Raw genomic sequence first — 25849 nt, forward strand, 5'->3', positions numbered from 1 at the left:
TAAAGCAGTATCTTTTTCTTTCTTTCTCTCTTTTCCCAACATGTACAATTTGCTTTGCAGCAGAAATTATTTGAAAGAAATAAAAACACATTTCTCGAAACACTGGTGTTTTCCTTTTCACACACACACTCCTCTATAACCTTATAGTTTGTAAGCAAAACAAAATTGAACTGAAGCTTAGAACAAATGTTACAAGCATATAGTAGTTCTGTTTACATGCCAATAACTCTTTCAACAAGAACAACCACAAAAAGCTTTTTTTAAAAAGCACATTCTTTGGGTGTTTGCTCTAGCATTCCAACTTTGCTTTGTAAAAGAGGCAGGTTTTTCTTACAATATATATAAGAAAAAGGATGGGGGAACTGCTCAGTACTTCCAAACTTTTAATGTAATTGCTCTTATACTTTTAATGTAATTGCCACAGTTTATACACTTGAAATGTAAATCTTGGAAATGGACTGTAATGACAGAGGATTCAAACGAATCTTATAGGTATTAAGGATTAAATGTGTGAAGGAAAGGAGGCCGTGGACTATGTTGTGCCACTCGTGTTAGAAGACAGATAGGAATACCCTCCAATCAAAATTAAAGATAGCAATCCTAAATTTAGCAATGTATTTATTAAACATGTTGCATCTCTCTGAAGTTTGCCTTCTGCTACTAGGAAAAAAAATCACTAGAAAAACAGTTACAAACTGTTTGGCAAAGGGGGGACCTTCGGACCACACCTCTTAGCTCAGAACCGCTTGGGATTAAATGACCCTCTAAACATCAACCCCATCCAAACAGGAGAGGGAGGGAGAAACAGAAAATAATATTTGCTCAACTTTTCCCTCTGTTCGCCTTTGATTTATCTGTTTGCAACTAGGACCCCCTTAGCCGAAACAAAACAAAAAATCAATGGAAATCCAGTTTGAAGAAAAGGCGGGCAAAAAAAAGTACATGGAGAGAGGGGGGGAAATTTGTGAATGGAAGAATGTGTTTGTGCATTCATTGTTAAAATAAAGAGTTGCTGTGACGTGAAGCGCGCGGGGAGCCAATGGGAGTGGAGATGATATTTTTAAATATCCCCCTTGCCAGCCAATGGGAAGAACGGTGGCAAAGACTAGCGCAAGGACGGACCAATGGAAAAAGAAGTATGCTAATGGAGAATTTGGTCAGGCAGGAGGTGAATGTCAACTAGTCAAAGATGGAGGCTGGAGCTGGGAGGCCATGAGGTTTGTACTGGAGGATTTTCCCCCTCTCTTCTCTCTCTCTCTTCCCCCCCCCCCAGTTTTTCATTGATTAGAAGCCGAAGCTGTAAGCCGGGCATTCCCATGCAAGAGAGGCGGGGAGCCAAGGAACCCGGAGACGGGGCAGAGGGGCGCCAAGTCGCTCTGGGCTCTTCTTTTGCCAACTTTTCCCAGCCAGCTCCCCTTCCTTTCTTCGGATTCCTCGCCCACCCCTTCCCTCCTCCCCAGTCCAACCCTAACCCACCCCTAACCCCTGGTCAGCAGCTCTGCCCCTCCTCCTCCTCTGGGCCAGGTACCATTCATAAAAAAAGAAAAACCCCGAGGAGGGGGAAATGCCCCCCCGCCCCCATGGATGTCTCTGTGCGCGGTTCTCTCTCTTTCTCTCTTTTCCCTCTCTCTGTAGCTGTTTTGTGAGTAGCATCCGGGTGACTGGGCGGAAATGGCGGGGGCTCAAGGCTAAAAGGGGGAGGTGCAGGGGGGTTGAATGCAAAAGGCGATTTAAAGCTGGGCGTTTAAAAAGGGGGGGGAGATCGGGGGTGTGGGGGGCGTCCCCCTCTCCCGTGGCCCGGTAGCCAGGGCCCTCCGCCGCTTGCAAAGAGGGGCCAGATGGAGCAGCGAGGGGAGGGTTGGACGAGGGGGGAGAAGACCCCCCCTCGAGGCAGGCCTGGATCAAGATGCTCCCCTCGCTCTTTGCGGGGGGAGTCGGGAGCTTCCGGGACGGGTCTTGCTCTCCGGCCCTTGGTTTCGATCCCCCTTTGCTGAAAAGGTGGGGGAAAGAAAAAGTTAGCAGAAAAAAATCTGGGGACCGCGGATAGCGCGGGGTGTGGGTGTGTGTCTCTGGGTGAGAGCCGAGAGTCTCGGCCATGTGCTCCCCCTCTTCCCTCCACACACCCCTTTAAGTCCTTCCAGCTCTGAAATGCTACTTAGGTAGTAGGAGGGGAGGGGCGGGTTGGTTAGGATTTCGCCCCCCCTCCTTTTGGGCATTCTCTGTGCCTCTTGTTTTGGGGACTTTAAATGAGCGAATTCTCCCCTCTCGCTCTGTGATGTTTTCCCGGCGTGGTTTGCCGATTCCTTTGTATGTATTTCTGCCTTCGGAGGAGCCTCGGGATTTTTCGCACCCGGTCCTCCTCTCCGTCTTAAGCCGAATTTCTTCCTTTCTTTATTATTATTATCGGGGGGGGGGAGCTTCTCTTCTCTTCCTTGAGATCCGGAGGTTTTTATTTTGGGTTGAAATACTCCATCTCGATTCCTGCGTTGAAAGGCGTTAAGAAATGTTTGCAGCGGAGCAGGCGGGAATTGGGCTCTGCATCCCCCTGTTGGGGGGAGTTTTGTAAGTTTTCCTTTTAAATACCTGCTCCCCCCGTGAATGCTCCCGTAGTAGAGCTTACGAAACGGCTCGCCGAACGCTTCCTTGGGCCGTCGGGGCGCGTTGCAAGGCGAGGCTTCCAACTTTCGAGGCCGATATCGAGCCGATGGGACGCCAAATCGAAACTCCGTGCCTTTGAACGCCGCGATTATCTCTGTTTTGAAGATCCGGAGTGCAAAGCGTGTGTGCGCGTTTGTGTCAAGCTGCTGTTGGAAAGGGCTTCTGGAGGCGAGCGAGAGATCCAACTAGTTGATTTCGTGTCGTCCCCCCCTCCCCCGGGAAACAGTTTAAGAATTTTCAGAAATGGAGGGAGAGATCACGAATTAATTGGGAGATTGGGGGGGGGGGGGCAGAGGAGAATCCACGCTCCCCCCCTTTTAAATCAGTGAGTATAGGGTTTCCGAGAGGGCTTTTTTTGCGTGTGTTGGAAGTTTGCGCCGGTAGCCTGCGCCTTAGGAAAGGAGCACGGCGCGATTCTCGGGTTTTACTGCCTTTTAATGAAATCGTTCGGCCGGGGAGGAGGTCTTCTTTGGGGAATCCATGGGAGGGAGGGGAGCTGTTGGTTCTTGGTTCCTTCTCTCCTGGCTTCCCCCCGACACTGAAACAAGGCAAAAACTCGCGAGCGATCGCTAGTCTTTCTGTTATATGGGCTTCGTATTCCTCTTTCCTAAAAGCAAATGTTTGCTTGGCATGCGCGCTCTTACAAAAGAAACCGGGGCGGACAACCCGATGGTATCTCTCCCCCCGCCCCGGATTCTTGCACTTTGCCCCAATTCTGGGCAAGGTCTCCCTAGTGTGTGGTCTCCCAGTTGTGTAAGAGAACCGCATCCAGGGTCACAATCCCAGAGCTGGGGGATTTTTTGAAAACTTCCACTCCTGAGAAATAAAACAAAACAATGCATTCTTAGCCTGGCTCTTTCCCCCCTTCCCACTTTCATCTCTCCCACCTCCCCTCTTTTTAACTTTTAAATGTCTGCAGAGTTGGCCTGACCTTCAAAGTCTGCCTAGATCTTTCTACCGCCAAGAGAAAACACAATAAATTCCCTTTTGTAGAAAGCCTAAAATCATGGAATCTGGATTAATTCAACTATTTGGCTAATTTTATCACCTGTTAAAACTTTGTGCAGTGAATGCAGAAAGTTGACTTTAGAAAAGAGTCATTTTACTGATGCAGGCAAAACTCTTTCTAACCCCCCCCCCAAAGATCTATTTAATCCACTAGAAAAATATCTTGATATAGTTGCAATTTTTAAAGATGGTTCCATTGCTTTTTTAAAAATTAAATGCCTTAAACTTTGTTTTTTGAAGCCACAGTGCTGAAACTTTCTCAAGTGGTGTTAGGAAATGGAAGATACCAAGATTCAAACTGTTTCAAAAAGGTGAATTATTGTCTTGAAATCTGTCTTGTGACAAATTATTCTGATCTTCTGTTACGCAGTTATTAGGCAGTTTTATCTCCCTATTCTTAAGCATTTCAAAAGGGGGGAAATGTTAGCACAGACATTTTAAGCTTATTTTTGCAAAATATGCTAGGATTTATGAGGCTTATAGGGTCAAAAATGGTTAAATAATGAATCTTAGTGTTAACTCAAACTCTCTCTGCTTCTGTTCATGAATAGTTGGAAGTAAATTCCACCAATATCAATGAGGTTTCTTCTAAACAAATGAGTTAAGGACTGAAGCAGCCAAATCGAATACTCCATGAATGATTGTTGATCAAATTTAAAGTTTTAAAAGTTTCTAATCTATGTGGAATCTCCCTACCTGAGTGGTAGTAGAATACACATCAGGTTTTATACTGTTGTCTTAGGAAATGTTTGGGGGAAACCATCTCATTATTCTTGTTTGTGGTTATATATATATTTTTTACTCTGCTCAAATAGTTGTGTTTTTTTAAAACCCAGGATGGAAGAAGCACTAGATTGTATTCTAGACTGACTTCTGATTTTTTAAAAAAGAACACTTGTTAATATAGTGGAGAAGAAAGCCCCCTGCATTTACATGCTTGTGGTTAGAATTGCCTTTATGATGTGGGTGCTTCTGGATCAGTATTGATGGTGAATCCCATGCAGAAAAAGCCATCCCTGCGAGGAGTCACTTGAGTCTTGCTGGAAAGTCTCTCTGTGGTCAACTGTTGGCTGGAGCCCTTTTTCTGTTGTACTACTGGCAAGTATGATTAGCAGTGCAATATTAAAAGGGCATTGGCTAGCAGATACAGAACCTTCTCTGAGAGCCCCTCCCTCTTCAGAATGGGGAAACCAGCTGTAGAATTCCAGGATTCTCTGGCGTTACTTGTGATCAGGGGTATGGAATAAGGTTTGTTGCATGGAGGTGTGTTACTGAACCAGGAAAAGAGGGTGTTTCATCTTCCTTATTTCCTTGCTCACCCCAAACTGTAGAATGTTGTGTGCTTGCCTGAATATTTACTATGCAGGATTCCAAAGGGAATTTGAAACATGGAATTATTTCATTTGTTTACCCATGTCTTGGAAATGACTCATTACGCTCCTCCCCACCCCAAGCTTTCATGTTATGTATGCCTCTGTTGAAATGTTATAATGACGATTCCTTTCCTATAACAGCAGACTGGCCCTTCTGCATTCTCTGCTTCCTAAGATGGTCACCAAGCAGCTTCCTAGATGGCTGACTTTAAATGCTGTGGCTTTGTGTGTTTCATTTGTGTGTTTGTGTGCATGCAGATGCTCTTCTCAGATGCTACATGAATTCAGATGATGATCAGACAAGTAAAGTATGTGTTGGGTATTTTAGTGGGGCAGAACCCTCTTGACACACAAATCAATTTTGGAATGGATATTCTGTACCTGCATAGAGGCCTCTTAAGCCAAATGTCATGCATCCTGCAATGTTGTTGCTGGCACTTTGAAAAGTTGTTGTTGTTTTAATGCTCATGTGTGGCCCAGTCAAAAACAACAAAAAACCCAAAAAAACCTTCAGTAGAAGGAGGTCAATGGAAATAGCTTTGAGAATGAAGGAGAGATGAAAATAAACCATTAGCAAATGTCTTGACTATTTATATGCAACCCTTAAAAAAAATTCACCCCGTCTGTTGTTTAGTTGAAATTATGTGGAGGTGGTGTAACTGAAGGGAATGGAGAAGATGCTCACACTTTGCAATGATCCTTCCTTGTTGATTTTTGTGACTTTGCCTAGTATTTTCACAATATAGGATGGAAAAGAACTTTCGACACTTAAGCATTTGATTGAGGTTTCTAAAAATGTGCTGCCGCCACCTAGGAATTTCAAATACTTTTCAGCCCTCAGTGTGATTTAATATTTAATGACAATGTACACGTATCGAGCTTACATGTGGTGAAAAGCTGTTGAATCTATACAAAAGTAAAGGGCGGGGGGGGGGAACGTATGTGCCTTTGGTCCTTTTTCGAGCCTTGTCTCAAATAAACTGAAAGCCATTCTGAGCTGCATTTTATTGGCGATCACCAGCAAACCCCTATTATTTGTAAGGCAAACCTCTCTCTCCTGGGGGCAGGAGAAGAATGCCAGGGCAGCTGTGTATGATGGCACCAGTGGGCTGCTGGGACCGCCGGCTCTGACAATGTTGCACTACTGTCTACACAAATTAAGCAGTGCAATAATATTGTCAAAGCATTTGGTTCCAGTTCTAATACGTCCTGACTCCTTATGACCAACCACGGTGTGCAGGCACTCTTGTTCGCTGGTGACTGAATCCAGTTTAGCAAGGCCAGCATCCCCTCAGACTCCTGAGAACCTTTCAAAAGTCAAAATGTGTTTTATGTTTCTGGGCCATGTTTGACAACATTTGCATATATGTGTGTGTGTGTGTTTATATATATAAAGATTCAACAGGAGGTCTCTGTTCTACGATCATGGTTATGTATGGTGGTAGAGTATTTCGCCACCCACTGGTGGTGCAGTTGTGTACATCTAAAGCCAGTGTAATTGTAGGCTTGATGCCCCTGAAAAGACCTCCTTTAGAATGTTCCATTTCCTCTGCTAGACCTCTTTTCTCTTATCTTGTTGCGGCCAGCGAGTTCTAGGGTCACAAGATGGGAATTCTGTGTGTTTTAAAAGAACCTTGTGAATATATAGATTTTGCTAACATCTCAGAGGTTTTTGTTATTTCTGGTTCCCATTTTGGACTACTTTTGACAATGGATTTATGTTGTTTTTGTTTGGAAAAGAGAAATTATTGCTGAGGGTCAATAGTTTTTAAAACAAAATCCCCAACAACAGAGAGGGTGTGTAGATACTGAATCTATAAGGATTTGAAATCTGTGTGGTTCTCCCTAGCAAACGTGGGAGACTGTTTGGTACTCTGCAGAGCTTATAAATAGCAACATTGTATTAAGAATTGATCTCGTTTAAATAACAATATGTTGGAGACTGTCACTTGGAATGGTTGCTGGAAGCAGATGTGGAATCCTTCTGAACAGCTGCTAGGGAGAAGGGCATTACAAGAGGGAGGGGAGAAGAGGGGATTCTTTTTGTAGGACTCAGATTTGTTAGTTTAGAAGAGAAAAGGTTTGGGGGGGAGAGGGAGAGAGAGGAAAGGAAATCATAATACTGGAAACTAGATCTTTGTGGATTTTGCCTTTTGGGCTAGAATGCACGGCCATCTGGAGCCTTGGGTGTCCTTCCTGGTGGGTACCCCCTTTTGTAGAAGAAAATGGACCCTCTCCTTTTCTAAAGTTTGGACTCCCATCATCAAGTTAGAGAGCACAATGTACACATCCCATTCGACAAAAGTCCAGAAATGCTTTAGGAATGGATTGTTGACTTCTCCCTTTCTCTGTTCCCGTTCAAGGAGCCAAACATCTCTCTTTCCATGCTTGGAGATGGATATATTGAGTCAGTGTTTTGTTGTTCCCTTTTTAATGTAAATAGACAACAGAATAGAGAGATGGTATTAGATACTGTGTACTATCCTCCCACAATCACTGGTCTCCCATTTGGTTATGTCTCTGCATTGACGTTTGTACTCCACTGAACATTTAACCCAGGTTCTATATGACCTTCATGTTAGGAAGGGCTGGGAAGAACTGGGCGCCACCACTGTTTACTTTTCTGCATCCCAGACCATGGCTATGAAAACTGATTCTGGCCCCAAGGAATTTTGAAATACCTTTCTGGCCATTTGTCTAGCACACCACTTTATCATCGAAGCTATGCTACCATCACTTCAGGAACAAGGAATTGGTGTGGTTGAACTTTCTAGCAAATGTATTGATTCCCAAACACAGGACAGTGTTCATTCTGGCCCATTTCAGTGTTCTTCCATCTGCTTGATTAGAAGGGAGATACCGTGGTATTCCACTTCAGGGGCATTTATGCCCTTGGGTTGTTGGGGAAATTGAAATGGATGGACATGAGCTGTTGCACTGGCCCTTCTAATGATGACCTTAAGATACATATTTATTACACCTGTCCTCCCAAAAAAATCCCAGGAAGGTCAGAGGGATGGTGTACCTCCTTTCTTCTGGCAGGCCTTGAATCTGAAACCTTGGATAAAGTTGCCAGATTCTGTGCAGTTTCCAGAGCCTACTAAGGTTCGATGGAGATTCAGTAATACGTATTGCCTTTACAGATATATTACAGATATATAAATGGAAGACTGTATACATATATGTGTCTTGTAGCCACTGTGTTCATGTATGTTTTACTTGGCTGATCTAGGACCATAATAAATTATTGACTTTTAGTCCTGATCATAGCTAATACTGTACTGTTCTTCAGCCTTCAGGTAGCAAAGTGTTTCGCGTGTATCCTATATTCTTACAACAATCTTGTAAGGTATTGTTATCCTCCGGTCTTCCTGAGGGTGGGGTTTCTGGGTGATTGTGACTGTATTGACAAGAGTTTGTGATCTAGATAGGATCTGAATCTGGGACTTTTAAGACACTCTGCAGCATTTATTACCCTACTCCATTCCAGGCTTCTAGTGAAACTGGCTGTTGCTTACAACCTCATATAATGTTAAGGCTGTTTTGTTTGTTACGGAAAAAGTTCTGCTGCTGCTCTTGTTAATACGGCATTTTCCACATACCTTTAAAATAAATTAAAGCAATTGATGAACTCTTCTGGGTGGGTAACAATTCCATCTGGGGAAGTATTTTGCTGGAACCCAGGAAAAAATGCTTATCTAATAAACAAAAGGTTTACCCATGCCCCCAGTATTGCTCTTTTAGTTGCTGTGTAATTTTCTCCTCCCCACCACAAAAAGTGCAGCGTATACATTACAAAGTCCTGATGTTAGCATTGATTAGGCTGAGGCTGGAAGGCTCTGGGATTTCCACCTCTACTCTGCCTGGTTGCATAACTGGGTGTGCGAGCTTAACAACTTGGTGACCTCCATGTTGTACATCTGAAAGAGCAATTTCAATACTAGACCCCCTCTCCCTTTTCCCCCTGTGTCTGAAGAAAGGGTGGAAGGCAGGAGTTGATTCCTGGTGTTGTGTCTAGATAGATGTGTGACCAGAATGCGTGGGGTGGGGGAGAGAATGAGCCATGCCAGCATCTCAGGAAATTCAGCTTTTGGGGGGAGGTGTGTCATCGGTTCTTATAATAGCCCCCCAATTTTATCTGCTTTGAACCAAGCCAGATTTCTAGATGAGCAAATGTTGAGGCTTAGGTGGCGAGCAGTGAGTATGCTGTGCGCCATTTCCTGCTTGTAAAAGGTACAGTAGGTGGTTGCTCCTCGGGAGGCATCTTACCCTGGCCTCAATGATTCATTGAGACAATACGTTCTAAGAATCTGTGCCTCTGGGAGTGACTCCGAAAATAGTAAAAATGCAGCTAGGAACCGGATCTCCTTTTGGGAGGGGTGTCTGCCGGGGAGGAGTGTGTGTTCCTGAGACAGATTCTGCTCCGAAGATGGAGGTTGCACATTCCAGAGGTGGCTTGTTTCTGACCCCGGCTGGCTGAGGAATTTAACAGTGAAAAGGAGAAGAGGGCGGTGGTGTGGGGAGAGGGGGGGGAGGAGGGGGATTCGGAAGCAAAGGCCCCCTTCTGGAGTGTGTGTATTTACAAAGGAAACCGAGTGTGTGTGTGTGTGTGTGTGTGTGTGTAACATTGCAAGTTTTGTATCCAAATGGGCACTGGGAGGAGGGGGGATTGTGTGGAATGCAGGGAATCAAGTTTGCCTGAGGTGGGGAAGGGCTGTGGGACAGCTTCCATCCTGTTATTGCATAAAGTTGTTAAAAAGAACCCCTCTGTAAAAAGGGGGGGTCATACATACATAGGATATTAGGGCTCACTGGGTAGAGGAGGAGATTGTCCAGCTTTCCTCCCTGCCTACCCAACCAGCTGGAGTGGAAAGGGAATTCAGATGGTTTAACTTGTCAAGAGAGGATGGTGTTTCTTTGGGGAATTATCCCTCTTCTTCCTCCTTTTTCTGCAGTTATCAGATTCTTGCTCTTAAACCTGGAGGGTTTTTTTTGGGGGGGGATGAGCACTAAGGGGGGGAGAAGTAAGACCTACCCCTCCCCAGCTTTTACTTTACAATGCCATCGTAAGCAGATACTTTCAGAGGGGCAGCCATGTTAGTCTGCACTAGAACAGTTAGATCCGACTCCCTTAGCACCTTAGAGACCAATAAGCTCAAAATCTTCTTGGTCTCTGAGGTGCTTGAATCTTAACTATCCTAAGCAGCGTTTCACCCTTCCAGACCCATCGCCTTCAATGGATTTTAGAAGGGTGTAACTCCTTAGAGTGGCACAGTGAGTTTTCTTTGGGAAAGGCTGAGTATAAATTGATGGTGCATTGATGGTGTGAAGCTAATTCCATTGAAATCAATGGGGTGTCCTTCGGCCTGTTTGAGAAGTCTTTGTGGGCTTGTGCTCCTTGAGCTTTCAGGTTCAAATGTTGGGTCTGCTGTGAATTCCTTAGCTGGCCTACGTGAGCCATCCTGTTTTGGAAATAAGAGGACGATAATATTGTCTTACCTCACAGGCTTGTTGTAATGGTTATAACTGTTATAACAGTGCGTTGCCATAAGTCAGCTGTGACTTGACAGGGGAAAACAACTGAAATCCAACTGAGAGGGTCTGTTCCCATCTCTCCAGATAGGATTCTCAAAATGGTAAAGAGTGTGGATGGGAAAATGAGCAAGCACCTTGTCATGCGTGTTATTTTAAATTTTACATCTTAAATTGAGCACCTAAAAATTGTGGTGTTTTTCTTTCCCAAATCAAAGTTGTAATGCTCAAAAATTACGTATTTGTCCTACAGCCATGCCAAGATGAATATTCTAATTCATGTTGTGTGAGTATTCACTATATCCGAGCAAAAGGCATGCTTTCCCAGAGGGTTGTAAGAACCATAGACAGGGATTGATCTGGGGGACCAGCCCGTTAACCATACTTTAATCTCTCCGCTGAGCAATAAAAGGCGGTTAAAGTTTTTGAAAAGGTACTGGCTAATCTGTATTATGGGGCCTCAAGGATGTGCCCCTAACTTGTGGAGAGAAGGTATTTGGATTTCCCTGATGGCTCATACTGAAGATTGCTTAATACAGGTTAATTGCCCATTGAAATACTTCTAGCCTGAATCTCTAGGTGAATGTTTCTGTTCTAGTCTAACTTAGTCAGCACTGAGAGGCCTAGCTTTATTATAAGGGGGTAGCTGTGTTAGTCTGTTGTAGCACAATAAAACAAAAGTCCAGTGACATCCTAAAGACTTAACAACATTGAGCTTATATTGAAATAAACATTGTTCGGCTTTAAGGTGCCAGTGAACTAAAAAGAGTGTGATTGTTACAAGCCCATCAGGAAATACTGAAAGAACTCATCATCACTTTAAAGGTGATAGAATTCAGTGTATTTTGCCTTCCCCACCTTTGTTTCCCCTCCAGCTTGACCCCCTAAGTAAACCCTGACAAATTCTATGCAGAGAAGCCATATTGTATGTGTATCAGTGTATTTTTAAAGCACATCTGAGCTATTCGAGTAGCATGTTATTCCTTTTAAAAAGGACTCACAGATGCAGATCTGGCTTTTGCTAACTGAGAGAATGTTGCTGCAAAAAGGCAATGAGTAGCATGTTATTCCTTTTAAACTGAGAGAATGTTGCTGCAAAAAGGCAAAAAAAAATTCAAAAAGGGAATTTAAAGGAACAAAGGCATTCTAGAAGGGAATCCCCTCACAGAGCATAGAAAACTGGGAAGATACTCAGAAAGGCATGGAGGGGATGTTTTAGAATACATTCCCCAATAGGGGAGTGCTTTTAGCTTAGTGTTTGTGGAGATCTAGGAATCCTTACCAAACACATCTGAGCAGGTCAGCTCTTGCAGGGCTGAAAGAATCTCTGTTTTCTGGGAGGATTTGTACCAACTTGCTAGATAGCTTAAGAAGCCAAGGTTGGAATGCAAAAAATGTAGTCCTTTAAAAAAATTGTAAAGAGAATTAAAAAAGGCAACATTTAATTAAAAAAATAGAAGTAGGATGAAAACTCAAATTCAATGAATTGATGGTCTCTGCAGAAATAATGGCTTATCTTTTGATCCTTAGGTATTTTGCCAGAAAACACCTTTCTGTGGGTGCAATTTACAAACATTCAAATGAATGGGAATTTCCCTGTTAAAGAGCGCCTGGTGTTGACAGTGTTTGAAATCCATTAAAAGCAGCTATGGATACAAAATTAGGGATTGTTCTAAAGAGCTTGGAAAATGCTGACGTGTATCTCAGTTACTCAAAAGAGTTCAGATTTTAACCAGATTTTGTCTCCCCGCCCCCCTTTCCCCCAAAGTATGGCATCTCTGAAGAATACCCTTAATAGTGTTGCCAGATCATTTTTTTTTAATGTAGCAGACCTTAGTTAAGGGGTAACCAAATGCTGAATATCTATCAGTTATACACATAAGCTTACAAAGAGTATGGTTTGTAGCTCAGCAGTTGATTCTTTTCATGGCAGAAAGTTCTAGGTTCAGTCCAGATAAAGGATGTTTAAAGAACAGTGAAAGGATGGCAGGGAAGTGGTGAGAAAGACTGTCCTTTGCCTGAAACTCTGGATACCCCTTCGAGTCAGAGGAGAAATATTTTGCTAGGTGGCTTGCCTTGGTAGAAGGCAGCTTGGTACATTCCAATCATGAGATGCATAACACAGCAGCACAGATATGTTTGCATTGCAGAATAACTATCAAACCGAACCACATTGCAGTTTTTAAAAACAATTTCCAGTTCATGGTGATCTGGGTACTGGTCTTGAGGCAAGAAGATTTAATATAGCTTAGATCCAGGGTGGCCTTGGGCAAATGGTCCTTTCTGAGCCTCAGGTCTCCCCACCCCCACTTATCTCACAGGGAATGTTAAGAAGACAAAACTGAATATTGCGAAAACAGATGGGCTAATGCAGTAGCGAAGTCTGTGAGTGGAAATGTCCCTGTGGCAATCTGCATCTCATGAAATTGCTGACCTACCCTGCAAGGCTGTTGTAAGGATTCCTGAGAATTGTATATGTGAGGTACTCTTATGTTCTCTGTTAATTGAAATGTTAATAAAAAGAACTGGAATATTACAAAATATAAATTATTTTCTGCCTTAATGTTCTTTACAAGTAGCATGGTGTAATATTATTAATGTTGGTTATGTCATGTTAAATATTTGATTGATTTCATATTGTGTTAGCCAAAGCATTCCAGGAGAATAAAATCAAACTATACAAATCTGGCTATCCTGTTTCATATTATAAAAAAGGAGGAGGGTGGCACCCATCCCAAAAGGATTAAAAGGGGGGGGGGATCCACATGTGCAAGTAGAAACAAATTTATTGAACTTAGAAATCAAATTATGTGCCATCACTATTAATAGATTTTCCAGAAGAGAATTGCTCTCTAAAACTGCTGCTACTTATTATGGGTCTATGAGGAAGTATGAACAGTTTGTAAAATAGTAATTTGGACTGAAAATTCAAAACAGATCTTTTTAAAATTTCTCTTTCCAGGATGACACCCTATGCACATGAAAGTTGGTGTGGAAAGAAAAGTTGAGGAATAGTAGCAAAAGAGGTGAAATCACCCAAGAATTTAGAACAAAAAATGCAGACAACTGTGTGTAGTGATATGATTCTTTTATATTAAGATCAACAAACTAAAAAATCACAAGGAGTGAGCGCACCTTTGAATTCCAGCAGAATTCTTCAGGGTGAATTTAAATGAAATTTCAGTTTCGATTAAATGAGCGCGCTTTTGAATTCCAGCAGAATTCTTCAGGGTGAATTTAAATGAAATTTCAGTTTCGATTAAATGAGCGCGCTTTTGAATTCCAGCAGAATTCTTCAGGGTGAATTTAAATGAAATTTCAGTTCAGATTAAATGAGCGCGCTTTTGAATTCCAGCAGAATTCTTCAGGGTGAATTTAAATGAAATTTCAGTTTCGATTAAATGAAATCGAAGAAGTGTTCTGCTGAACTTGAAAGTTTCCTTTCAGCTTTGTGTGACTTTTTTTTTAGCTGTTCCTACTAGTAAACTTGTGTTATTGCTGTATAGCACTGATACTTGGAAGTAAGTTCTGCTCTGTTCTTTGGGGCTTACTCCTAGGTAAGTCTGTGTAGCATTTTAGTTTCTTTTAGCTTGGTCTGACCATTTTGTAGACTGTGTAAGCCAGATCATTCATTTGTATTTAATGCCGAAATGTTTTCAGACTGCCTTGTAACCCAAATTATCGATCCACAGCAGACAGCAAAGGGGCTTCTGTGTTGCTTTAAAACACCATGATGACTGCACAGGGGCAGGAGACCTTGGCTTTACAAACACTTGTCTGGAAAGAGTGTCCTGCTGAGTTTTTTGCTTCCATGTGCTTCGGAGGATTGCAAGACAGGGTAACAAGAAATCCGTGGAAATCTTTGTCTTCCTGCTTTCCCTTCTTAAGCAGCATGGTTTTCAAACTGGTCTTGGTGACATTTTGTTTCTATTAAAAGTGGTCAGAGAATGGGGTGTGGGGAGGGAAGATGGCTTCTAAACGTATCTCAAGATAGAGCCCAGCAGGAGGAATAAATAGAATATATGTCGTAATATGGGCCTTTAAACGTTTATTTTAAAATCACCCTTGCATGCATTCCAAAGACCGCCTCTTTAGGGTTATACATAGGTCATTGCCTTATACCAAGTCAAGCTATTGGTCCATCTAGCTCTTGGGCAGATAAATGTCTTTTCTGAGAGCCTTTAACTGGAGAGGTCTGGGAATCTTCCGCTTGCAAAGCAGGGGCTTTACCAGCAAGCCATGGTCCCAGGCACATGGTTTATCAATTTATAAAGCCACTGTATACCAAGTCAGACCACTGATCCCTCTAACTCAGTATTGTCTTCTCTGAATGGAAGCATCCCCTCAAGGTCTTAGGCAGAGGGTTATCTTTTACTGGAGATATCGGGGACTGAACCTGGGACTGCTTGCATGCAAGTAAGGGTGGACTACCAGTGAGAATGTAGCATGTGCATCTAGAATGTGTAGGAGTTTTCCTTGGTTCAGACTTGGCTTCCCATTTTGTCATGTTTTGGAAACTAGGAAGATGGCAGATTTTTCCGCGCATTGCTTTGCTTCTCTTCTGAAAAGGCTGATGCTTCAAAGAAAAACGAGTTCTGACGAGCACCCACTTGAAATCACATTGTCCAGATTAATTATTTTGTGATCCATTCAAATCACAGTCAGGGTGGTTAAAGAGTTGTAAACAGGTGAACCCCCACACTCCTTTGACTTGTGTGCTTAGGGGGTAGCAAGGAGCAAATATACTCCACAAGGATGGACTGAGTTTTAATCAAAGTGACGGAAATCAAGAAAAAGATGGCTTTTAAATAAATGGTTTAAATCAGCCTTCCAACTTTCTTTTCCCCCATAGATATCCTATGGATAATGATTGGTTGTGATAACACTTAAAACATACTTACAAGAAACTAAACAGAGCCTTTATACTGTTTAGGGACATTATTCCAAACCACTAGTTATGAACCCCCTATGCGTTTTGCAGTGCAGAAATGTTATCTGCTTTCAGGAGTGATTGTGAAACTTAAGGATTTCTGTTTGTCCACAAGGACACTAAGCAACATTATGTACTGGAAGACTAAGGCAGCAATCCTAAGAGCTCTTTCCTGGGTACAAGCCCTGTTGAATAAAATGGAATTTGCTTCTGAGTAGACCCTCTTAGGAGCACTCTCTTAAGTATCCCAAAGTTGTTCAAATTATACGGTCTCGCCTTGGTTCATTCGTTTACATTCCTTAGTGATTTTGATAGGGGGAGCGTGGCTCATGATCTTTTATCATGGCAAATAAAGTATTAACTGCTGCCTTCCCTGTAATGCTGCAGTTTGGGAGCAAGCTAAGTCCCTGCCGTGTATGGGCACCCTCCTTATTGTGCCACTCCAAGTGGTTGTTCAGGTAGAGAACCAGTCCTATTGATAGAATGATAGATTCAGTTTTAGCATGCTGTTAGGTAATGAGCTGTTTTATGAGAATGCGGTTCAGGAAGGTGCTCTTATAAAAGCGGTGGGACAGTGAGCTGTACCACTGTGTACAGTATGTATTCTGCTACTCTCTCTGTGCTCTGTTTTTTTTACCTGTGTAATACCATTTTCTGTATTGTCAACATATCATGTCTAATAATTTATGCTTCGTTTTGCACCTGTAATCTTAGTCCCATTACATTGTTTATTAGATGTCTCATCCTGTTGAGTGCATTAATTTACACTTGTGTAATCCACCCTGAGTCTCAGTGAGCAAGACAAGCTATAAATAAAATAATAGCATTAATAATAATTAGTGCAGGCTGCTGTGCCTGTATTAAATTTGGATAGCGCTTTATACCCAGTTATTTTTAAAGAAATGTTTAGGTTAGGGTTGCTCACTCTGGCTTGGGAAAATTCCTGGAGATTTGCAGGTGGTGCCTGGGGAGGGGTGAGTTTGAGGAGAGGAGAGAGCTCAGTGGGAAATGTAATTCCAGGAGAACTCAAGGGCCCATATGGAGGTTTGCAACCTTATTTAGCATAATCGATTTTTTTTTAAAAAATGTATCCATTCTGGGGCTCCACAGCAAGTGGTAAACTTGGGGTAGTGGGTACTCTAGACTAACCTAGATATCTTCTGCATGTACCCATGTTGTTAACTCCAGAAACTGGTGGAAATTGTACTAAAGAGGGAAACGTACACCCAATACAACTGAGTCTTTGTTACTTTCCCCTAGTTTTTGTGTCTTTTGATGCATACTCCAAATGGCACAAGTCCATACATACTGTTAGTCACCACTAACAGAACTCTTGATTACTGTGTCAACATGAAAAGTCACCCAAAGTGAGGAAGCTTTGCAACAGCTGTGTAACTCACTAGTAGCTGCCATAGTTTGGGACAAGAGCAGTGAGGTTTGGAGCTGGAGTAGGATTGCCAACCTCCAGGTGGGGCCTGGAGATCCCCTGCTTTTACAACTGATTTCCATACTACAGGGATCGCTTCCCCTGGAGAAAATGGTTGCTTTGGAGGGTGAGCTCTATGTCATTGTGCCGTGCTCAGGATCCCTCCCACCCCAAACCCTGCCCTGTTCAGGCTGGCCCCCCCCCCAAATCTCCAGGTATTTCCCATCCCAGAGGTGGCAACCCTAGTTGGGGGCACTGGGAGATTGAAGAGTTTTACTGTTGGTTTCCAAGTTGAATCACACTGAATAGGAGGAGGAAACGAAATTGGGAAATAGGGGGACTGTGGAAGTGTGAAAATTGTAATTGGCGGGAGGGAACAGCAGTAGTTCAAATTGATTTGGTTTAATGTTCAGCTGTATTGACATAGATGATGATAATATTAAAATAATAAAATATAACAAATATTTATGGAGTGTTTTGAGCCTTGGATATGTTCCATATGCCTTGTCTCAGTAAATGCTGAGATTTAATGTGCCATTTATTCAATATCTAAAAATATCCAGGTTAATTGGAAAATAGTGGGATTTCAGAAACTTAAGATTGCTTGAATAGGCAAATACAACTTGTGATCCACCCAGCTGGATACAGACCATTGACTGTAGATTGTAGCCTGCTAGAGTTGCCTGGAGAGGGTGCAGTTTGGGGAAGGGAGGGAGCTCAGCAGGGATATGATGCCATACAGTCCACCCTCTGAAGCAGCCATATGATCTGCAGTCAAGAGAGCATGTGTAATTTCAGGACCAGGCCCCACCTGGAGGTTGGCAAGCTTGCTCTTTGCCCTCTATTCACTTTTGCAGTTCTAGGCAAGCATCAAAACCAGGAAATTCATCAGGGTATAGTACGGAGTTCGACAGTCTTACCTTAAGGACTGTCTCTATCAATGTGATACTATCTGTAGTATTCATCTGGGGTTCTGCTCTGTATGGCAGCATTAGGGTTGCCTGGCCACAGCCTGCAACCCCTGGAAGCATTTTGGGGGTGGGGACTGGCACTCTGGTGCCATGCTGCCACACTGACATCACTGGAAGTGATGTTAGCATACTGGTGCAATTCCAGCGCTCTCCCCAGCTCCTCCCGCCAGCTTTTCAGTTTCCATTGGGTGATGAATAAGTTTGCCAGGAGGTCTCCTGCTGTAGGGTAACCCTGGAAGTCTAGGCAGCATGGTTGCCTAGGTGGGGATGTAGGATAAGGCCGTTTTGGCCATAGTATGCCCAGGCTCTAGATTTAGTCCCATCTTCCAAAGTTGGTTACAATTGTCTTATTTCAAAAGCCATTTAGGAATGTTTAATTTATTTTTGTTTTAAAAAAAGATGTGATTGTTGCTGTTCTCAGTAGCCTACTACACTGGTTTAGTATAGCGGTGCAGGTTAAAATAATGATCTTGATCCTTTAACATCTCCCGGTCCAATTTTATTTCTGCCGCAAGTTAAAAAGGCGACCTTATGGAAGCTACTCTCTCAGTCCCCATCTGTCTAACCTTGTTGTTTTGACTAGTAAGTCACAGCTGACTTATGGCGGCCCCATAGGATTTTCAAGGCAAGAGATGTTCAGAGGTAGTTTGCCATTGCCTGCCTCTGTGTCATGACCCTGGTATTCCTTGGTGGTCTCCCATCCAAATACTAGCCAAGGCCAACCCTGCTTAACTTCGAAGATCTGAGGAGATTGGGCTAGCCAGGTCAGAGCACTGATCTGAACTATGAACTATGTGGATATTGGTTTATGCTGCAGGCGTTACAAGGATTACAGCAGGATGTAATGTGTGGTTGATATAAGTGCTACGTAAGATTATTTTTGAATTTGTTATGACTTTTTAAAAATGTTGACTAGATTGGTCATGATTTTCTACCTTTGTTAGTTCCCCTCCCTATGTAACAGCAGCAGCAAATAAATCAATGCACCTATGGCTAGCCCTGAGCTGCGGTGGCTCAAGTGGTTAAGACGCTGAACTGCAGGCTGTGGAAGGTCAGTAGTTCAGCAGTTCGAGACCCGAGTGTGCCGCATGACGGAGTGAGCTCCCGTCTCTGGTCCCAGCTCCTGCCAACCTAGCAGTTCGAAAGCAAGAAATTGCAAGTAGATAAATAGGGACCACTTTGGTGGGAAGGTAACAGCGTGCCGTGCGCCTTGGTGTTTAGTCATGCCAGCCACATGACCACGGAAACGTCTTCGGACAGCGCTGGCTCTTTGGCTTTGAAACGGAGATGAGCACCGCAACCCTAGAGTCGGATTCGACTGGCTTTTGAGCAAGGGAACCTTTACCTTTACCTATGGCTAGCCCAGGGTGTGAACATCTTGGTGGGTCAAGGGCTGTGTGGGCCCACAGCGGGGCTGATTAAAAAATACCACCATTCTTACTTTATTTGCTTTGGACAATGTTTAATTCAAATACATTACTACGTAGAACTGGTTTTTCTTCAGTCTTCCCTGTGGAAGGCAATTTAAACAAACTTCTTTTTGTTTACTAATGCATCTCCTCCCCCCCCCCCCCCAAATCCAGACCCAGCTGAACAGTTTGCTAGGGAAAGTACCAACCTCAAAGGACCTCACACCAGCCTGCCAAAACCACCAAATGGCAAAAACCAGATTGGTGTGGAATGCATAATATATGTATGACTAAACAAAGAAGCCATTTCTTCCATCTCACATATTTAAATCTGCTGGAGAAGAGGAACAGGACTTATCAAAATGGCAAACTGTTTTTTTTTTTTAAGAGGGTTTTGAAGGTGGCCCATTTTAATGATGTTGGACGTTCATATTGGGAAATGGAGGCGAGGGGGAGACCAGACAGACCAAAGGAGAACAGAGTTGAAGATATGCACAGAACCCACACCGTGTTGTTTAGAGTTTACTCATCTGGAATAAGTATAATGCCTTTGGTTCTATACTGACAATCCTTAACTCAGTTCAGAATTACCGCTATATTTTGGTTGAGATTTTGGGAACAAGTGCTGTTTCTCTTTTGGGGTACTATAGCTGAAGGCCTATTTATGCTCAGTACTGTTTAGGCCCGAGTAAAAGCAATAGTATTGAATCCCAAGTAAAATATACCTAGGATCAGAATATTTGTGTATAAAAGAATGAAGAAAGTCTATCAAGAAGTACCAAATCTGTGTGCAGTAGTGAGTGTTGGATGTGCATCCTTTATAAGTGTACAGCAGGGATGGGCAACTATAAAAACCTGTCTACCTGTGAAATTGTGCTGACACAATGGGAAGGGGAAAGATGAATTCTGTACTTGGCCAAACACAATGGAAGCAAGCTGAACCCTAGTGCTGCTGCCAGCACTTTGGGGGCTTGACTTAGACTTGGCTGGTGGTTATGCGAGTCTGAGTGTGTTGTGGGATTAGAGTTGCCAGGTCCCCCTGGCCACTGGGCTGGGGGATGAGGGGTCGCCAGCTCCAAGTTGGGAAACTCCTGTAGATTTCGGGGTTGAGTCTGGTGAGGACAGGAACCTTAGTGAGGTACAATGCCATAGAGTCTACCCTCCAAAGCATCCATTTTCTCCAGGGAAACTGATCTCTGAAGTCTGGGGATGAGCTGTAATTCTGGGGGATCCCCAGGTCCCACCTAGAGGCTGGAATCTCTATGTGGGATCATGCCCATTGACATGCCCATTGACATCTTCCATGCTGCCCATTTTAATGGTGCTGCCAGTACCTCAGAAGTTTGCCTTGGTAGCTTGGGCACAGAACTGGCTTGTGTATTGTGCAAAATGGCTTGGCAGGGCATTGGCTGCCATGTGTGCCAGGAGTTACCAATACCTGGTATAGAGAACCAGTGGTAGAGATGATGATGAAAGGATAACTCATGAGTTCTGCCAGCTGTCTGAAAACGCATGCAGCCATTACCATTTTGAGCATGTAAGAAGGAACCTTCCAGTTTGTTGACAACTTTTCCTTAACAATTCATATGTTCCTGACATAGTTTAGGTCATGTTCATGGTTTAAACTGAAGCCCTAGCTAGATGTGATGGTGGTGTGACTGAGTCTCTGGATGTGGATCTGCCACATATTTGTAAAGCGGGATTGATTTAGAGTGGAGAGTGGAAGAGGTGACTTTTGTCACAATCTAGGCCTTTCTCCTGTTATTTTATGTAACACCACTTTGCCAATAGGAAGTCTCTTCAGCTGGAGAGTTGCGATCCACCTCACCATCCATACCCTCCTGTTATGTTATGATGCCTCTTTTGTTAGCCGCCCTGAGCCCTTTTGGGAAGGGCGGGATAGAAATTTAATAAATAAATAAATAAATTATACCAGATCCACTGTTCACTTTAGGTGTGTGAGGTAAAGTGGATTTCTTTTATTGGTGGTGGCAAGTACCATCACGTTGCAGCTGACTTATGGCAACCCCCCACAGGCTTTTCTCTGGGTCCTGCTAAGTGTGTAGTGGGTTGTATTGGTTGAGGATAAAAACAAAAAGGGTATAAAAACAAAACACATAAGTTTATTTAGTTTGTAAGTGTGACCTGTAATGCTTCCCCCACTCTAGCCTTATAGCTGACGCAGTTACCAGAGCTGGGAGGTGCATTATGACTTAACAGTTACACTGCTGGTTCTTTCACTTTGTCAGTCTTAGAAACAATAGCCAGCGTTAACAATTTATTGAGTTCTTTTTGAGGAACTGATTCCAAACCCTGCCTGTTTCAAACCATACACTACAGTCAGTCCCTGCCTAGTCCAGGATACCTCCTATCCCTTTTCCCTCCAAAACCCAGCTCTCCCTTTTGTCCGTTGGCTGTTGACAGTTATCTTCCCCTCAGGTTTCCGTACAGCCTATTTGAATCTGATTGGTCTGTTCAGAATGGGGAGGAAAGGGGGCAGAACCTGCTCCTGCCCATCACACCTTCCCCCCTCTGATGCCCCCCCTACCTCTTCCCTGTAGTATGGGGCATGATAGAAGTCTCTAAAATTATGTGGAGTTGGACTTTTAATTTATTAAAATTTTATACCATGGCATCTCTTCTGGTGGCTTACAATGCTCCCTTACAAAATCCCTTTTGTGCTCTGTCGCGTGATACAGTAGTAAAACTCAGGGGGGCCTCCAATCAATTTGACCGGGAGTCATTCAAGGCAGACAGGAAGAAGTATTTCTTCACAGTCACCAAATAATTACCTTGTGGAAGTCATGGCCAGAGGACGTAGCAATGGCCGCTGACTGAGATTGGAGGAGACTCGAGGATTGTCCCCTGAGTGGCTACTAGCCATGGTGACGAATCAAAACATATTCAAGGGCAGTTGCCTTCTAAATACATCAGGCCGAGGCATACGCTTTCCCAGGGCATTTGGATGGATGTTGTGTGAAACAGTTTGACCCAGCAAGGCTGCTCTTTATATTTCTTGTGCTTGTTCTCCAAAGTAAGCATTGGTGGGAGAAACCCAGATGGGAAGGGGCAGTACTGGCTACCAGGGGTAGGAGAAGGCTTCCACTCCTCTGCCATCGGAGTGCTGCCTTATGCCAAAACCTCCTCGCAAACAGAAAACTAGCACAGCACAATGAGAGCCAGTAAAGTCACACACACACCCCCGCTCTTTTTTTCAATTTGTGTAGAGTTTTTAATGCAAAGGAACTCCCCGCAGTCCAGAGTGGGACGGTCCCTTCTGCAGCCTGCTTCTCCTCCATATTTTATTTATTTATTTATTATCAAATTTGTACCCCGCCCTCTCCGCAAAGCAGGCTCAGGGCGGCTTCCAACATGACATATATACAGTTTAAAACACAATTATTAAAAACACTACAAATCAACAACAAGCATAAAGGTCCTGGTGGCAATTAAAATTCACTTAGATGACACACTTTCAATGGATTTCCATTTCCCAAATGTTCTAAGATGTTCCTCTGCTCGACGTTTCCTTATGGCAACAACTCAAGGGTGGATCATGGGGCCAGGTGCTGCAACTGTTGGTGAACCAGGCCTGCCAAACACGGGTTAGCCACTGTATTTTCTAATTAGAGTTGTGTCATTTCTTCCTTTTCAAAAACTGCAGTCCTTTTCTCACATAGATGTGAATAGCTATTTGAAGAGCAGTCCCTTCTACAAAAGGGAAAAGGAGAATCTATTAAAGAGTGCTTGGAGGACCCCCGTCATTTCAAAATATGACTCCCTTCTGGCAATAATATATGGAAGCACATCTTATCTTTGGACACTATCATTACTTAATCTCATGATTTGTGTAGTAATACTCTTGAAAGAATGGATTTGAGAAACTGTATGAATTAATTTTAATCCGTGTAGCCCAAAACATTCCCCCCTCATACCCACAATTGATTCGTTGACTGGAGAGGAACAGGAGATCCCAGCTTCTTTCTGCCCTTCAGATGACTGTTCAGGGGAGGAATGCAGTCCTCACTCACGTTGGCTGAGGAATGGGAGCTGCGTTCACTTCCCTTGAGCAACAAAACTGTCACCCCCACATACACCTGCCCCTGGCAGGGGCTTGCACTTGTGTCTTGTACAGATGGTGGAGATGTGCATGCACAATTACATCCAGTTTTCATTAGGAGGCAGGGCATTTAATGGATGTCTACTTTCAGTGGAGGTCCTCTTCTAACTGGAATCTTTGTGTGACCCACTTCACCATAAGTACTTCAAGAAAAATGTGACAAGCTCCTAAACCGGTTTGGGCTCTAGATGCACCCCGCCCCCCCAAAAAAATGTTTTGGAGCCTCCCATATATTTTGTATTGTGTTATGTATTCGTTCATTGGCTTTTTACCCTCTCCCTCCAAAAGTTGGCTCCCAAAGTGGCTTGCATCGACTTAAAACCAATTAATTGCAATATAAATTGCAGATCGGCTCCCTTGTAAGCCGCCCTGAGCCCGCTTGCGGGGAGGGCGGGGTATAAATATTAAAAATAAATAGATAAATAAATGCTCAGAAGTGATCAGAGAATGGGTTCTTCTCAAGGACTGGACCCAGGCACAATGCAAGGGTGCCTGATGACTTCCTCTTCTCCCTCTGGCTTCGGGGGGGGGGGGGGGGTTAGTAACCAGGAAGAAGACGACTCTCAGCTGGAACTGGATGTAGGTACAATGTCAGGATGGCTGGCTGCTTCCTGCCCTCCCTGGGATGTCATCACTGGCAGTTGGTCACTGGGAGTGTGATATTCCCTTTTGCTTAAAAAAATCAGGAATGGGGTCCACAGCTTCCTGCTCTTAAGTTCACACAGCATGTTCAAGAAGACAGAGGGATGGGAGCAACTGACTTCAGGACAAGGGAACTCATGCAGTCTACAGAAGTAAGAAGCAGGGAGTCCACCTTCTGAGACTAAATCAACTCACACAAATATGAGGAGGCACAGACTACAGGGAGGGGGGTTTATCTGCACATTTGAATGTATGTGTGAATATAGAAATGTGGGATGGAAAATGGAAGGGTGTTAAGTTTAAATCCACATTCTGGCTAATACAGGTCTTTGAGAATGCAGGTAATTTTTAAAAGTGGTTTTAGTGTCTTCTGTGAAAATGCTCGTGTAACTTAATCTCTCTCATGCTTACTTCAGAGGCAAATCCTACTGAATTCAAAGGAAATCTGAAGAAGTGTGCATGCACACAAAAGCTTATACCCAGAATACAACTTCGTTGGTCTTAAAGGTGCCACTGGTCTCAAATGTTGTTCTGCTTCAGTCCAACATGGCTACCCATCTCGATCTGAATTAAAAGGGAGTTATTCCCAATTAGAGGTATACAGGATTGCAGGCTCTGGAATCCAGTTTACTTTCCACTGAGCCATGAACATTCACTCAGGAATCTTGGGCAGACCACTTGCTTTCTGCCTCTGTTCCTTTACCTGACAATGGGAAAGCTTACGACCTACCTCACAGGGTTGTTGTGAGGGTGAATAAGGGGAACTAACTCGATTTTCACATTTAAATGCAACTAAAATGGTGAATGAAGATTTATTTTTATTTATTTATTTATTATTTCGATTAAATGGTGAATGAAGATTCATTTTTATTTATTTATTATTTCGATTTCTTATCTAAAGCAAGGCCAATGCAATTTCTATATCTTGCATTTTCTGAAGAGGATGTGGCAGGGGAAGAGAAAGTGTCTAATGATTGGATTGTTTTCATAGTGATGCTCGGTCCTCTAACCTTTTTCTTCTTTTATCCTTTGCATGTTTTACAGACATGTTACAAAACTCCTCAAGTCTCCTGACACAGGAAGTATGTCATCCAATGTGTATGAACCTTGAGGGTAAGACCCTATCAATATTGCCTCTGCTTTTATTCTGGGATCGAGTAGTGCAATATTGCTTATAGGGTCTTTTCTTTGGGGAGGTTTCTTCATGGAGAAAAATAAAAGAGAAAATACCAGCAAGGGGGGGAAAGGCAGGCTAGTTATGCACTTTTTTGCACTTGTGATCTTTGCCAAAAGGAGACCAGAAACTTGCCTGTGAATGCTGGTTATGACATATGATTGGGCATTAACTAACATCCCTATTGTTTTTTCAAGTTATGTAACCCTTGTGGATGCCTTAATGGAACAAACCACCTCCACACCGCTAGGACATCATGAAACCCCTTCTAGTGAGTGTTTACTTAGAAGCAAGTTCCACTGAACTCACTTGTACTGATTCCTACGTATATGTGTTGCCTGAATTAAAAGGCCAAGCAAGGGGTTGGGGGGTGGGGAGAGCAAAGAGTGCCCTTAACGGGGCTGGCCTAGCCCACGATGCAAGCTATTCCCAGAATATGGTCTCTTTATGTTATTTCAGAAATAAAATAGACATATTTTCCCCCTTCCATGCCTCCTGAGATCAGTGTATGTTATGGGATGGGGGGGGGGTGCGCGCATGCGCGCTATAAATTTGTTATGAGAAATGATACTTGCTCCCCTGCAACCCAAAGAGAAATGGGAATTT

The 25849-nt window shown here is 43.3% G+C and overlaps 1 long non-coding RNA gene across 1 annotated transcript; it reads left to right on the forward strand.

The window, feature by feature from the left end:
• The first annotated feature begins 1190 nt into the window (after nt 1–1190).
• LOC107108777 lies at nt 1191–25720 on the forward strand. Its single transcript, XR_001482453.1, has 4 exons — nt 1191–1217; nt 3907–3977; nt 25114–25182; nt 25441–25720. It is a non-coding gene; the product is annotated as an uncharacterized LOC107108777 (long non-coding RNA).
• Nucleotides 25721–25849: the final 129 nt, after the last annotated feature.

The sequence above is a fragment of the Gekko japonicus genome, unplaced genomic scaffold (assembly GCF_001447785.1).
Source record: "Gekko japonicus isolate JY-2015 unplaced genomic scaffold, Gekko_japonicus_V1.1 scaffold508, whole genome shotgun sequence".
NCBI lineage: Eukaryota > Metazoa > Chordata > Lepidosauria > Squamata > Gekkonidae > Gekko > Gekko japonicus.